The sequence below is a fragment of the Chiloscyllium punctatum genome, chromosome 42, assembly GCF_047496795.1.
Source record: "Chiloscyllium punctatum isolate Juve2018m chromosome 42, sChiPun1.3, whole genome shotgun sequence".
In the NCBI taxonomy this organism is placed as follows: Eukaryota; Metazoa; Chordata; class Chondrichthyes; order Orectolobiformes; family Hemiscylliidae; genus Chiloscyllium; species Chiloscyllium punctatum.
The window spans coordinates 23700865-23714837 of NC_092780.1; the positions used below are offsets into that span (position 1 = coordinate 23700865).

General features: G+C 43.2%; 1 long non-coding RNA gene across 1 annotated transcript in view; it reads left to right on the forward strand.

The window, feature by feature from the left end:
- The first annotated feature begins 603 nt into the window (after nt 1-603).
- The window catches only part of LOC140465830 (uncharacterized), a 30466-nt gene continuing 17096 nt past the window's right edge, over nt 604-13973 (forward strand). Inside the window, exon 1 of the long non-coding RNA XR_011955162.1 lies at nt 604-840. This is a non-coding gene — a long non-coding RNA (uncharacterized lncRNA). The remainder of the gene's footprint in view (nt 841-13973) is intronic.

The window sequence follows — 13973 nt, forward strand, 5'->3', positions numbered from 1 at the left end:
TTATAGAGGTTTACAAAACTATGAGGGGTACAGATAGGATAAATAGACAAAGCCTTTTCCCTGAGGTCAGGGAGTCCAGAACTAGAGGGCATAGGTTTAGGGTGAGAGGGGAACGATATAAAAGAGAGCTAAGGGGCAACCTTTTCATTCAAAGGGTGGTACGTGTATGGAATGAGCTGCCAGAGGAAGTGGTGGAGGCTGGTACAATTGCAACATTTAAAAGGCATTTGGATGGGTATATGAATTGGAGGGATATGGACCGGGTGCTGGCAGATGGGACTAGATTGGGTTGGGATATCTAGTGGGCATGGACGGGTTGGACCTAAGGATCTGTTTCCATGCTGTACAACTCTATGACTCTATGATACAATAATGTAGTTTGATCAGAATGGATTTTGAAACACGTTTTCCAAAATGTTGGTATCTCTGGATAAATCATATGCTTTTTTGGTTAAGTGAAAGTTGTATGGAGTTTTTTTGGAGAGATTTTCACTGTGAGGCCCAATCAGATTTCTCCCTTTACTTTATTAAACTTGTCCTTGTTAACAAACTATTCCATCCTTATTGTATCTTTCACATTTGTTTCTAGTTTCATCTTACCAGATTCCTGCTGAAGGGCTTATGCCCGAAGGGTCGATTCTCCTGCTCCTCGGATGCTGACTGATCTACTGTGCTTTTCCAACACCACACTCTCGACTCTGATCTCCAGCATCTGCAGTCCTAATTTTCTCCATCTTACTATGTGCCAACCCTGGAACAAAGTGCCACTCACTGAGTACATGGCGAAAGATCGATATCTCTTACATAAACACCACCTTTAATTGGCCACAGTGAACCCATGTGAGTATTGGAAGTCCACAGCTGCCCTTCACCAGCAATGTAATGGCCCAATAGCCACAAAGCCACACTGCTCAAGGCACATAACCAACATAGCTGACATTCCCTCGCACATACAGCTAGCACATGCTGTAGGTGTTGGATTGACATCTCAATCCACTGTACAACAAAACATTCCCACCCACTGGACAAATCCTACTGACAAGCCCCCGAGTTACAAATGGGTTAAGTTCCTGAGTGTGTTCTTAAGGCGATATGTACACAAGTCAGAACACAATACAATGCAACATAAAGTATCCACCTGTAGGTATGAGCGAATGTTCTTTTGCCAGATCCTTAAAAGTAATCATAATATAGATTCTCATTCATACATCCAAACATTTATCAGGACCCTCTGCCTGTGTGACTTCACAAGTGTGCAATCCTGCTAGCCTTTGGCTCTGACTGAAGCCTCAATGCTCTAAAATACAAGACAAAGCAAGGCATTGCCAAGGCATAGATGCTGTGAACATACGGGTGAGTGCATAGCGAGTGAGCACTAACAAAGCCAGCAGATACACTTGACATGCAGCCTGGCCCGATCCTTGAGCTGGGTGCCTGTCCCTGTACATGAGGGGTCCCTGCTCTAGCCTTTCACAGCTAGTTGCTGTTGTGCCCTGCAATGCAAACCTGTACTTCCTGCTAATGGATCAGAGAGGTGCTTTGATGATTGTGAGGGGTTGGCAAATGTTGGATGCCAAAGTCTGTATTTGTGGGATGCACATGGCTGGAGCCTATGGATCACGCCCTGCCAGCTGAATTCCTGTTCCGACTCCCAAGTTAAGAATTCTTGACGTCTCGCTTGTTTGGTGAGCTTGGTAAGATTGGAAGCTGAATATTAATGAGCTGAATTATTAAGGTGTTTAACAAGCGATCAAACCCTTAAATGGCAATTCACCGCTGCCGAGTGAGAAACTCGACTCGCCACTCAGTAAAGGCATCAGCAATGGAACAAGTTGCTCTCAACATTGAGAAAGGCCTCATTGGACTTCCACCCAATTCTGTCATGAATCTTGCCTAATATGTCTGAGCTCAAAATTCAATTAGCAAAGCTGTTGTAAAAGTGAATGAACCTCCAATTGACACCAAGTCTCAAAACCAATCTCTTTTAATGCTCATCTGAGAGTCATGCAAGCCAAAGGCCAAGATAGATAAACAAAAACACTCAGCCTGTAGGGGTAAAGAGATTAATTTAAGAAATATGTATAATGGTGAGTTGGTGTCATAGATTAAAATGAAAGAATGGGGAAGCAGTAGTTCTAATCTCATGCTGAGGGTGGTATGATGGCTTAGTGGTCAGCACTACTGCCTCACAGTGCCAGAGTCTCAGGCTTGATTCCAGCACTGGGTGACTGTCTCTGTGGAGTTTTCTCATTCTCCCTGTGTCTGTGTGGTTTCCGTCGAGTGCGTCAGTTTCCCCCCACAGTTCAAGTATGTGCAGGCTAGATTGATTAGTCACAGTAAATGGTAGATTGATTAGCCACAGGGGTTAAGGGGATGGGGTAGGGAGCTGAGTCTAAGTTGGGTGCTGTTTGGAAAGTTGTCGCAGATAGGCCGAATGGCCTCTTTCTGCACTGTAGGGATTCTGTGAATCTGAATAGTGTCCTAAATAAAGAGTTCTTTAAGAAATTGCATGGATTCCAGCCATTACTTTGGCTGACTAAACCGTTTTAAACCACTAATGGACCAACAAAAAATGCACTGCGGCATGAAGTCTGCAAACACCTTGCCATCATCTCGAGCCTGTAGTAAGTGCTTGGGAAGCAGCTTGGTAGACAGAGAAGGCTCAATTAGGTTTGCTGCTCTGGCCTGCAAATAATTGAGAAAAACCACTCTGATTGTAAGTCAGAGCACATATGGAGGCAAGAGAATAACATCCATGAAAATTTCAGGGTGAGGCTCAGATCACTGAGACAGTTTAATTCTTGGGGCCACATTTGAGTTCTCCCACATTGGAGACCTTCAGCGGACTGAGACTGGAGTCAATGGACAAGAGCAACAATTGTTTGCCAAGCCCGACCAGGGACCTGAAGGAACAATCCTTGAAACAATGTCCGGAGGAGGTGGGATATTTCAAAAAAGAATGATACAATAAAGGTGAAGCAAATTCATGACTAGGGGGATCCAAGCACTCTTTCAGAATCAGAGATCATTCTGGCTTTTCTTGGCTGCTTCTGGGCACTTCAGTGACTTCTGGTTCTCAGGTCTGGGACTGTGCAGATGGCGCAATGCTTTTTCCATGAAGGTTACATTTGAAGTTGAAGAGCTGGGGTGATCCCTGCCTGCATGGTGCTGTGTGGTGGAGTGCTAAGAAGCAGAAAAACAAAGTCCTCCTGAAAATAGGGTGGTTGGTCACTGGTGAGGAGTAAGGGAGTTAAGATGAAGAGGGTTAGAAATCACACAATACCAGGTTATAGACCAACAGGTTTATTTGGAAGCACTAGCTTTTGGAGCGCTGCTCCTTCATCAGGTGGTTCATCACTGTGATTTCTAACTTTGTACACCCAAGTCCAACACCGGCATTTCCAAATCAAGATGGAGAGGGTTAGATACGGTGAGGAGGGTGCTGAAAGTGCAGTTCAGCAATTGAACATCAATCTTGACCTTTCTGGGCCTTGCAGGTTGGTCTCGAGAGCTCCCCCTTTAATTGTAGCCAGGCTCCAATGAGAATTAAAGAAAAATGGATGGCTATCCTCATCACTGCTTAGATGAGCAATGATAAGATCATAAATGAGTGAGGATTAGTACAGATTTGGACAATAACAGGATTGTCATTGCAAGGCACAATCACTGCAAATCATTCACTAAATATATCAATTTGTTAATGAATTTAGTTTTTCAAATGCAATTTCTGGCAGTCAGGCCAGCCACCATAGGGAGTGAACATGTTTTTCTCAGATGTCGAATTGTACTGAACTTTCCTTATCATACTTACTGTTGGCTAAGGTCTGGAACAAAAATCATTCGTTTACCGTTTCAGTTGAGCAACGGTATGTGCTGTGTGCCCGAGGAAATGGCTGACCAGAAAATATGGACAGATATATAAGGTTAAAGTCAGTTCAGGGCGCCACAGATATGAAGATGGATGAACTTGAGTCGTTTGCTCCTGGTTCCCTATCAGTTTGCTTGTCTGGACTGTTTCTGACACTGAACAGAGGGATGATGTTTGTTGCCACAGGGAAGGAGTTTAATTACTTGCTGCACGTGGCAGTTTTACAGGCAAAAAAAGGCTTGATTTTAGCTGGCTGTACTCATGCTTTCTGCACACCCATCTGTTAATAATTCTTCTTTTGATAAGAGCACATTTAAAAGAAAATGAATCTGATTAAACATACTATTTTAGGGTTAAAAGAAAATGTTATTTCCAAAGTAGAGAATAGGTCCTGTCCACAGCAATAATTCTAAACAAAAACATTTAGAAATTCTATTTTTATCTTTGGAGAAGAGTCTTGAGATTGGGCTGGGACTGGGGGGTGGTTAAGTGTTTGTTTTGTGGGGAGAGGGTGTTCAGTGGTTTGTCCTATACTGCTGCACAATCATTCTTTCCACCACTCGGCCTCGCTTTTAATTCCAATTGTTTGTCCCCATTGGAGATATAAAAAAGAGGACTCTTCTCACTCTCACACACATTCCACAGGTATGAGCAACTTGTCTGTGTTCCTCAGCTAGACGGACAGTTCTATTCTCACTTCCTTCGAACTATGCCAACAGAACTAACAAAAATGCCAAATGTCAGTTAGTTTAGCAGCCTTCTGAAACCGTTTAGTAAGAAAGCTGTGCTGGCAAATGGGTTAACTCTGCCAGATCAGATACGGCAGCTGACTCCACCTACTGCCACGCATTTATTACTAGCAAATTACAAAGAAACTTGCATTGCCTGCAAGCCCAGAAGGGCGCTGCCAATCAGTCGTGGAAGCAAATGAGAGATGCTCAGGGGAATTTCTTCTGTGAATTGCAGATATGCTCTGGTGGCTTCCCCTCCCCCACTGCCTAACCTCAGCATCTGCAGCTCCCCTAACAGTTCTGTAGCTGCCATTATCTTTTCATTTCAGCATAACTGAGTTGGATGTCTCGTTTGAACTGGAGGAATTTGAACAGTCGGAATTTAGAATAATGGGTCTCATGAGGTACACTATAAAGGCCAGCATTTTAAGGGATATGCTGGGAATTACGTCCATCTGAGATACAATTGAATCATTTCCCTCGGTACTTGAAACAAAAACGATGCGCTGCAGACTGTTTCTTCCTCCTCCGCGTGATTGCTGGATGGAAAGGTGCCAGAGCAGAATTCCTGCTTGCACAAGTGACGTGGCATATAGTCGAAAATCAGCTTCCTTCAAGTTAATGTGGGCGGGCTCCCCCTACCCCAGGTCTGCTCCCTCTGACTTGATCCTGTAATGGAGTGGGGGTGGGAAACTATTGTTATTGTAGGATTTTGAAGATTGCAACAAATTAAACAAACTCAGAGGAGAATGCTGGAGAATCTCAGTGGTCTGGCACCATCTGTGAAGATAGTTATAGTTCAGAGTCCAATATGAATCCTCTTCAGAACTGCGTAACAGTTTAATGGATTACAATAGTTTAATGGTGTCTGAAATCAAAGTCTACCAAATGATACGTCAGTCCATTTAAGTACTGGACAATTCATTCCTGGGATGAAAGTATTGCTAGTTCGGCTAGCATTTATTGCCCATTCCTAGTTGCCTAGTGGGCATTTAAGAGTCAACTGCACTGCGGTAGGTCTGAAGTCACATGTAGGTCCAGACCAGATAAAGACAACAGTTTCCCTCCCAAAAGACTTTAGTGAACCAGAAGGGATTTCCCAAGAATTGACAATAGATTCACCTTTTAGATTCTTAATTCCAAATTTGAGTGGTGGGTGGTAGTAAAATCAGATTCATTAGGGACATTTAAGCAACTCTTGGACAGGCACATGGAAGATTGTACAATGAAGGATACGTAAATCAATTTGATCTTAGAGTTGGATAAAAGGTCAGCACAACATCAAGGGCCGAAGGGCCTGTACTGTGGTGTACTGTTCTATATTCTATGTTTCATTCCACCATCTACCTGTTAGAAACAGGAAAAGAGAGGTCACCCTGTTGGGAGTTTTCCATAGGACTCCAAATGATTCCAGAGATATAGAGGAAAGGATAGCAAAGATGATTCTCAATCGGAGTGAGAGAGACAGGGTAGTTGTCATGGGGGACTTCAACTTTCCAAATATTGACTGGGAACACTATAGTATGAGTACTATAGATGGGTCAGTTTTTGTCCAGTGTGTGCAGGAGGGCTTCCTGACACAGTATGTAGACAGGCCAACAAGGGGCAAAGCCACATTAGATTTGGTACTGGGTAATGGGCCCAGGCCAGGTGTTAGACTTGGAAGTAGGTGAGCACTTTGGGGATAGCGATCACAATTCTGTTATGTTTATTTTAGTGATAGAAAGGGATAGGTGTATACCACTGGGCAAGAGTTACAGCTGAGGGAAATGCAATTACGATGCGATTAGGCAAGATTTAGGGAGCATAGGATGAGGAAGGAAACTGCAGGGGATGGGCACATTAGAAATGTGGAGCTTATTCAAGGAAAAGCTCCTGTGTGTCCTAGATAAGTATGTATCTGTCAGGCAGGGAGGAATCTGTAGAGCACGGGAGCCGTGGTTTATGAAGGAAGTGGAATCTCTGGTCAAGAGGAAGAAGAAGGCTTATGTTAGGATGAGATGTGAAGGTGCAGTTAGGGCGCTTGAGGGTTACAAGGTAGCCAGGAAAGATCTAAAGAGAGAGCTCAGAAGAGCCAGGAGGAGACATGAAAAATTGTTAGCAGATAGGAATAGGGTAAACCCTAAAGCTTTCTATAGGTATTGAAGGAATAAAAGAATGGCAAGAGTAAGATTAGGGCCATTCAAGGATAGTAGTGGGAAGTTGTGTGTGGAGTCAGAGGAGATAGGGGAAGCACTTAATGAATATTTTTCGACAATATTCACTCTAGAAAATGACAATGTTGTCAAGGAGAAAACTGAGGTACAGGCTACTAGACTAGGTGGGATTAATGTTCACAAGGAAGAGGTATTAGAAATCCTGCACAGTGTGAAAATAGCAAAGTCCCCTGAGCCGGATGGGATTTATCCTAGGATCCTCTGGGAAGCCAGGGAGGAGATTGTCAACCCTTTGGCATTGACCTTTAAATCATCATTGTCTACAGGAATAGTGCCAGAAGACTGGAGGATAGCAAATGTGATTCTTTTGTTCAAGAAGGGGAGTAGAGACAACCCTGGTAATTATAGACCAGTGAGCCTTACTTCAGTTGTTGGTAAGGTGTTGGAAAAGCTTATAAGAGATAAGATTTATACTCATCTAGAAAAGAATAATTTGATTAGGGATAGCACAGTTTTGCGAAGGGTAGGTTGAGCCTCACAAACCTTATTGAGTTCTTTGAGAAGGTGACCATTCAGGTAGATGAGAGTAAACCGGTTGATGTGATGTATATGGATTTCAGCAAGGTGTTCAATAAGGTTCCCCACAGTAGGCTATTTTTCAAAATGCGGAGGAACGGGATTTTGGGAGTGATAGCAGTTTGGATCAGTAATTGGCTTGCTGAAAGAAGAAAGACGGTGGCGGTTGATGGGAAATGTTCATCCTGAAGTCCAGTTACTAGTGGTGTACCACCAGGGTCGGTGTTGGGTCCACAGCTGTTCGTCATTTTTATAAACGACCCGGATGAGGGTGTAGGAGGGTGGGTTAGTAAATTTGCAAATGACACTAAGGTCGGTGGAGTTGTGGACAGTGACGAAGGACATTGTAGGTTACAGAGAGACATAGGTAAGCTGCAGAGCTGGGCTGAGAGGTGGCAAATGGAGTTTAATGCGGACAAGTGTGAGGTGATTCATTTTGGTCGGAGTAACCGGAATGCAAAGTACTGGGCTAATGGTAAGATTCTTGGTAGTGTAGATGAGCAGAGAGATCTCGGTGTCCAGGTACACCTGAAAGTTGCCACTCAGGTTGACAGGGTTGTTAAGAAGGCATACAGTGTTTTAGCTTTTATTAATACAGGGATCGAGTTCCGGAACCATGAGGTTATGCTGCAGCTTTACAAAACTCTGGTGCGGCCGCACTTGGAGTATTGTGTACAGTTCTGGTCACTGCATTATAAGAAGGATGTGGAAGCTTTGGAAAGGGTGCAGAGGAGATTTACTAGGATGTTACCTGGTATGGAGGGAAGGTCTTACAAGGAAAGACTGAGGGACTTGAGGCAGTTTTCGTTAGAGAGAAGAAGGTTGAGAGGTAACTTAATAGAGACATATAAGATAATCAGAGGGTTAGATATGGTGGACAGGGAGAAACTCTTTCCAAGTATGGTGACGGTGAGCACGAGGGGGCATAGTTTTAAATTGAGGGGTTATAGATACAGGACAGATTTCAGAGGTAGCTTCTTTACTCAGAGAGTAGTAAGGGTATAGCTGCAATGGTAGTAGATTCACCAACTTTAAGTACATTTAAGTCGTCATTGGTCAAGCATATGGAATAGTGTCGGTTAAATGGGCTTCAGATTGGTATGACAGGTCGGCGCAACATCAAGGGCCGAAGGTTCTGTACTGCGCTGTAATGTTATATGTTCTATGCACCGTAGTGGGTTTAAAATCCAGGTCCCCAGAACATTACCTTGGTCTTAGATCAACAGTCCAGCGATAATATTGCCTCCCCTCATTTTCTGTGGGTCTGGAGTCACATGCTGGCTAGAGCAGGTAAGGATCAGCTTCCTTCCTTAAAGGACATGCATGAATCAGATTTCCCCAGCAATGGTTTCATGGTCATCATTAGACTCTGACCTTAAAATTTTTATTGCATTCACATTTCACAATCTGTCATGGCAGGAGTCGAACCAAGGTCCTGTGAATATTACAAAAGCAGAAATTGAAGAAGGTTGGCTGCACTTGAAACATTAACTCTGCTTTCTCTCCACGAGTATTGCCAGACTTGCTGAGTTTCTGTTTTCATCTCGCTTTATTTCCGCAGATGATTAGCTGGGTCTCTGGATGAAGGGTCTAGTGATAATACCACGCAGCCATCACCTCACCTGAAGTTTACATTAAGTGCTCTATTCTGTTGCTGAGTACAGTTGTACACAAGCATTTGCAATGTGGTAGACAAATGAGTCTCATGCCTCTACTGTATTACGACCTTGATCATTTGAATGCTGGCACCATTTTTTGGTTTGGGTGCTGCCAGCAAGCAGCAGAGCTTATGCAAGGTGGTGCTATTTCAAGCTCTCACTCTGACCTTGAGAATGATGTCAACTATGCTTCCAACTTTCATTCATCCTTAACTTTTACATGGCCCATCTCTAACCTGGTCACTCCTAAATTTCGCTCTATCCAGCTCTAGAGCTTTTTCTCTTTCTTACTCTTTTTGAAAGTGGCATTCTTTTTTTTATTGTACAGGGCGACCCCTGTATCTGAGGAATAATTTTCCGTGGTTTCAGTTACCCACAGTTTCAGTTACCCACGGTTTCATATACCTACGGTTTCCCATGGCCCAAACATATAAAAGGGAACGTTCCAGAACCAGGGACCAGGAGGCTGCCAGAAAGGTACGTTTCCCATTTAAATGAATGGGTTTGCTCCTATCCAAGATTTCGGCCTTTCCACGATCGGTCCTGGAACATATCACCCGTAGTTACAAGGGATAATTGTACACTTTAAAATATATTATAAACTTTATTATAAATATATTATAAACTCTTGGTTCCTCGAATGCCACCTTTCATGACTTCTATACAAATGAACTCAAGTGTCCCTGCTCCTGTACACCCTTTTGAATAGTACCAATTATTTTCTACTCTCTGTCCATGTTCTTTGTAGCAAAGTTTATCACCTCACTCTTCCCCACATTGAACTTCATCTGGCCCTTATCTGCCCACTCCACCAACTTGTCAGTGTCCTTTTGATGTCTTGCCTGGTTCTGCTCACAATTTATAATTCTCCCAAGTCTTGTGACATCCTTAAACTTTGAAATTGTCACCTGCACTGTAAATCTGCCGGTGAATTGCAATTTGATGCGAACTGAGCTTCTCTGTATCGGCAGATGCATGATGAAGGCTATTACCCTGACTGTGCTTTAAATTCCAACAATTATACTCCTTCCCGAAGAGAACATCTATAACTGACCCCATCTACACTGCACAAAGTCACAGCAATTTTATCTAATTATTGTGCAGTTGACATTGGATGAGAGGTGGCAATGTTTCCCCTTTGCGAGTGTCCTTGTGAGTGACTTGCTGGCTCCACTTGAAACACAGAAGGATAGCTCCTCCAACTTCGTGTTCCTCTCTGTGTTGCTATCTTTGTCTCCCTGATGACTTTTCAGCAGCATCCCCCCCACCCCATTTACATTTATATCACTGTTAATGTTCCTTATTTACCCTCACAACCTATGGCTCTGTGAATTCCCATGCCCTTCGTTGACCATACACGTCCCTCAGGCTGAAGCCAGAGTGATGGCCATTTGTGAAAATGCCCCCTCGAGCAGCTTTCCTGACTCCTGCAATGCTCAAAGAGATCCCACGCTCAATCTTGAAATGGCCCTTTCACTGTAACCATCCTTCAGTGGGCCAGTCTGATGAATTCTAATCCCAGAATTGAATTTCCCACTTTCCCCAGGCTAGTTCGAGGACTAGATTAATTTGGGATATCTGGCTGTGATGCACACGATGAACTGAAGGGTCTGTATCCATGCTGTACAGCTCTGGGACTCGATGACTCTACTTCCTGATCAGCCTCCTGACAAGAGAAAGAGGGGCTTAGAGTTGTGAATATTGTTATTTCATATTCACTTTTAGAGTTAAAGTACAAATTGATATTATTTTCTTTAAATAGTGGAATTTGGGAGTTCTGTGTCATTCATATTTTGACAGGTTACAAGGTGAGGTGAGGTTTTCCAAGTGTTTCGTTTAATTAGCAGAAGAGTCAACTGCCGTGTCATAACAGTTTGGGGGCTTGGATCCGTGATTTGGACAGGTTGAGACAGATCCAGTCTGAGATTTGGACAGATTTGAGCAGATTTGGGGGACAAAAGATCCCAGCAGATTTAAACAATTGCTGATTAGTGACCTAGATCTTTTAATGAAACATAGGTGAGGCAATTTATTTAATTTCAGTTAATTGTGTTTGATTAAATTAAATGTGAGGGAAATGGCTCTTAAGTTTGTTAAAGAGGTTCTGGAGTTTGAAAATGCTTCCCAAATTTGCCAAGAAAGTTTGGAAAGATAGAGGAAGGACATATCTTTAGAATTAGTAAATAGATTAGAATTGGGTTTAACCAGGGACAAAAGGAAAGCTGAAATTGTAATGGAGTTGGTCAAGCACAGAAACAGACTAGTGCAGTAGAGTTAGAAAAACTTAAATTACAATTGAGGCAAATGGAGTTAGAAGATAAAGAAAGAGAAAGAGAAAGAGGAGAAAGAAAGAGAGAGGAAAAAGAAAGGGAGAGAAGGTTTTATTGAGAAAAGAGAGAGACAAGAAAATGAAAGAAAAAAGGAGAGAGAATTTGAACTTCAGAAATTGTGAATTAGTCAGGAAAGTCAAGTTAACAGGATGAAGATGAAGAGAGAAGATAGTGATATATAAAAATATGTTAAAACACTGTCACATTTTGATGAGAAAGATGTCACAGCCTTCTTTATTTCATTTGAAAAATCGACTAGGTAGATGGAGTTTTCAGAGGACTTGTGGTTAATGCTAGTTCAGACTAAGCTGGTAGGCAGAGCTAGTGAGGCATTTGCACCGCTGTCAGATGAGGGGTCAAGAGATGATGAAGATGTCAATCAGGTTATTTTGAGTGCTTATGAACTGGTACCAGAAGTATATAGACATTGGTTCAGAAACATACAGAAGGAACCAGGTCAGACTTATGTTGAGTACGAAAGAATTAAACAGAGTAATTTTGATAGATGGGTGCGGGCCTTAAAAAGATGAGGCTCTCAGAGAGATTATCTGCTGGAGGAGTTTAAAAACTCACTTCCAGAGGTGATAAGAATTCACGTGGATGAACAGAAAGTTCAAGAGATGAGAAGAGCAGCAGAGATGGCAGATGAAATGCATTGGTGCAGAAGGCAAAATTTAGCTTCCGGCAAGAATTTCATCCTGTGAGGGACAGAAATTGGGGGAAGGGGAGATGCTCCACTACAAAACAAAGAGTAGAGCACACTGGTAATAGTTTACCACAGGTGGAAAAAGAAGCTCAAGAGGGTGGAAAGGAGGTGAAAAGCCTCAGGTGTTTACATTGTGGGACACGTAAAGTCACAGTGCTGGTCGTTGAAGAAAGGCTGTGAGGAAAATGATGTGGTAAATGAGGCTAAGCCAGTGGCTTTAGTGAAAGTAGTAAAGGAAACCCCAAGAAAAGTTGAGGAACTGCAGGAGAGTTCACAGTCCAGGCAGGGGCTGGGTATGGGGTTAGTATCTGATCGCTGTAAAGACTTTGCCTCTGTGTGTAAAGTTTACTCAGGAAGAACAGGAGGAGAAGGGAAAGATGTTACAACTCGAAGATCTAATCAGTCTCTGATAGTAAAAAATGAATGTATTTGCACTCTTTCTGGCATGTTACCCGAGAGAGTGGTAATTTCTGGGATAAATGGACAGAAATTTAGCGTTCCCATAAGATCAGGTTGGACCGCCACCTCAAGACTGAGGAAGTAATAGTGGGAGAGATCGACAGAGTGTCAGTTCCAGGAGTACAGTTTGTTCTTGGGAATGATTTAGCAGAGTCCAAGGTGGGAGTGGCACCCCCATATTGTGGAGAAGCCAAAGGAAGACTAGGGAACTGGGGAATTAAAAGAAAAATACCCTGGAATTTTTCCAGACTGTTTAGTAACAGGATCCCACTATTATAAGTCACAGCAAGAAGCAAAAAATAACAGATAGATGAGGGAGTTGAAGTTCAGTTAGCAGACACTCTGTTTGACAGAATGGCATAGGAAAAGCCTGAACAACAGGAGGGTCAGGCAGAAGTGTTTAGTCCTGAAAGGGAATGGACTTACAACAGAAAGATGAGCCAGTAAAAGAGTTATACTGATGCATGCTCACCCTCTGGACTGGCTTGATAGGACAGCCCTTTTGAGAATGACCAAGTCCTTGGATTGATGAATTCACTGTGCACGGACTGATCTACCTGTAATCTTTGCACTGGCTCAATCCCCAGAATGCAAGCACACAGATCTCCAGGATCTGGTAGGGCCAAGTGCTTTTGCCAAGTAAGCTGCTGGCACATCCTGTCAGTGTGAGGCTGCTGTGGCGTGGTGCCACACAATAACAAGTCCGCCCTCTTAACTGTTCGGGGCTCCTCACCAAAGCAAGCTGCCTGCCTCTCTGTCTGTGTTCATAAACAATGCAAGCCACAAAACATACCCTGACACTCAAAGTTACTGTCACTGTTAGTGGAGTAATGATGGCGGACACTGGCAGCTACACAAAGACTGCCAAAGGAAGATCCAAACCTACATGTCCTTCTCTAGTCCAGTTTATGTTTTTCCCACTTTTTGTGGCAATGATCATCTTTGTACCCGCACATAACATTTGATCAATTTTGCAAACACTCTTCTCCAGCTGGGTGGTACTGAGCTTCCCAGGATTGACCTCCTCCTTCATTCTTTGCTTCTCTGTAAAGTTCCAACAAAAATCAGCATGAACATCTGAACAAAGGTGAACAGTAGGCCATTCAGCCCTTTGAGCCTGCTCCACCTTTCAATAAGATCATGGCTGATCTGATTGTAACCTCAATCCTCAGCATACTCCCAATAATCTTCCACACAAACTTTAGGAATACCGGCTCTGATTTTAACTGGAAGCAGCAATCTGTTGGGCCAAGCTGAAGGGATGTTCCAACTTGCCTCATTCTCAGCAGCACCATCATGTGACTGGTCAACAAAATGGCTGTGACTCAGCAGCTGGATTCCAGGTAGGTGCAGAAATTTGGGTGGCAGGAAATGGTCAATTGAAATAGTCACTGGCAGCATGGTTTATCAAGGGGAGGGGTTTAATGATGAAGAACTTCAGGGAGTGATGTCTAATTTCTGTGAGTCTGCATCATTACTCACAGAGGAG